At 33.5% G+C, this 2,486-nt stretch overlaps 1 long non-coding RNA gene across 1 annotated transcript; it reads right to left on the bottom strand.

Moving 5' to 3' along the window:
• Window positions 1-814: 814 nt before the first annotated feature.
• On the bottom strand, window positions 815-1,937 carry LOC111890800 (uncharacterized). The gene is made up of 3 exons (XR_002849999.3): window positions 1,315-1,937; window positions 1,106-1,161; window positions 815-965 (listed from the first exon to the last, which is right to left on the bottom strand). It is a non-coding gene; the product is annotated as an uncharacterized LOC111890800 (long non-coding RNA).
• Between the last annotated feature and the right edge of the window lie 549 nt (window positions 1,938-2,486).

Below are 2,486 nucleotides of genomic sequence, written 5' to 3'. Positions count from 1 at the left end.
AGTTCATAAGCTGTTTGTTTACATAAAAAGATCACGTTTTCCTTTGGTTTTCTGAAAAGTTGTTATCCAAGAAAATCCCACATTTTCTTATAAAGATAGTTTAGTTAAAGTTTTGAATTTCCGTTCGATACAACAGTAGATAATTTAATACGTAAGACTATATATTGAAAATCCACTGGGAATACCATCCAGTACAACAATAGGTAGTTTTAATATATAAAACCATAGATTTAAAACCACTGGGAAGACCATCCAGTAAATTTACTAGAAAAACAGCCTTTTACGACGCTCATTGCGCGTCGTAAAAGGCTCAGACGACGCGCAAATGCGCGTCAAGGAAGGCCCTGTCATAAAGAGAGACGACGCGCATTTACGACGCTCATCTACGACGCGCAATTACGACGCACGTTTACGACACGCAATGCATATCAAGGAAGGCCCTGTCATAAAGGAAGACGACACGCATTCGCGTGTCGTAACCTTACGACACGTGTGTTAATGACACGCAATGCGTATCAATAAAGCCCCTGTCAAGAAAGGCCATGTCATAAATGAAGATGACACACATTTTTGCGTATCATAATTTTTAATGTTTAAAAAAAATAGTATTTATAGATTTACTAATTTTCAAATTAAATAATACATTAAAAATCTCATAATACAAAATAAAATACAATAAATAACAAAGATAATTCATTTCACTAATATGTCAAATACAAATAATTATTCCAAAAGTGAGTAAATATTATAAAAATGAACTCATTTATATACAATTGCATCATCTAGCTTACTATGTGCCAACAACTCTCTGTGTGTTTACTTTTGCTTGAGTCTCGTTTCCTCCAAAGCTTCTAGCCATGCCAAAATATGATATCTTGAGTCTCGTTTCTAGAACCAAAATCACCTTCAATCACCCAATTAAACTCTAGATCTTCTGTTGTTTGAAAGAAATTGGTGTTTGTAATCTATGAACAAAAAACGCAAAGACCAAGGTTAACATTTGCTATGTAGAAAGCACAACTGGACATATGAATATATAATACGCAACATAAACATTTTCATGAAAATGATATAGACAAATAAGTAAGAGTGATGATATTGATACCTTAATTACGCCATTGGTGAACGAAATTTTAATTGGTTGATAGCAATACTTGACCTCTGAAAACAAATAAACAAAGGATCACATCATAATTAGCTCAATGAAGTAGTTCTTATACATTTTCTCTACCAAAAGATTCATCATGGAAACATTTTTGTTGGAAATAACTAAACAAAAACCTAAATACTAAGCAAAAAAATTATAGTAATCACCATTTAGAGCAGGATGAGGAGTCCGATCAGGCCATATGCGACCATTTAAGCAGAAATTTAAGTCATTTGGTGTATCTCCAAAGTCACCTCCATATGCCCAGTATTTGCTACCATTTGCATTTTCCTTGAGTAACCCCTGAAACCAGATGCAAATATTTAGAACTACCCTTGCACCACATTTACAATTTTATAAAAAAATGGTAACTGACCTATTCGAGTACTGGGTAGTAGTCCTTCCTTCAAGTGTTGAAGCAATCTGCAAATTTGTCTCAGCTCCGATTCAGTCATTTGATATTCCAATCCAGGACCACCACCTGGAGGTGTCTGTGGGTGCTTCAGGAATGTAGTTGCACATATAAATCAAAACATCAATATTTATCCAATTTAATTTATATCAATAAATGATAATAACAAAAATAAAAACTGAATCAAAATTCAAACCAAACCTGTAATTGGAGGTTGCTGCTGCTTCACAAGACTAGGAGGTCTAGCTTGAACACCAACATGAGGCATGGAAAGATTAGCAGTTCTTGAGAGTAACCATTAATTAGTACACCTTTTATTTTTTATACTAAAAGATAGACCAATTTGATAGCAGATTAGCAATAATGTAACTTGATAACAAAAAAAAAACACAAAGAAGAAAAGGAGCCACAAATGGTAACACAAAGTAATAATACTTAAGAATGTAGAGGGCTAAGGACCTTTGATTTATCAATGCATGCATCCTTGAAAATTTAAATACAGGAAGAGTTAGCTTCTCTCTAAACAAAGGGTTTGCATTAATCCAGATCATTGGTCAGGTGAAGATGAAACAATACCAACGGAAATGGAAGGTCTTACTGAGAATATATGGAGTTGTTGCATTAATCCAACTTGAGAGACTGCAAAAAAAAGGGTAAATATGGGAAAAAATTATATAATTATGAGGGCATAGGCATACCTTCCATCCATTCACAATCATATGTCTTCACAATAATAAAAAGCCCTTGGAATATTTTCAAGCCTTTTTGCCTTAAGGCTGTCAACTCCAATTATATAAGGCATTATACACTTACTAGTACCTGGACAAACCATCAATGTATTTTCAAGAATTTGCACTGATACAGCAACCTGTTAAAAAAGAAGTTTATTTTATAGAGCATAAATAAACTCTGAATTTTTTTTGGTGA

This window comes from Lactuca sativa, chromosome 5 (genome assembly GCF_002870075.4).
Source record: "Lactuca sativa cultivar Salinas chromosome 5, Lsat_Salinas_v11, whole genome shotgun sequence".
NCBI classification, from domain to species: Eukaryota; Viridiplantae; Streptophyta; class Magnoliopsida; order Asterales; family Asteraceae; genus Lactuca; species Lactuca sativa.
Note: the sequence above shows the minus strand (reverse complement) of the source record. Positions and strands in the feature narration are given on the sequence as shown.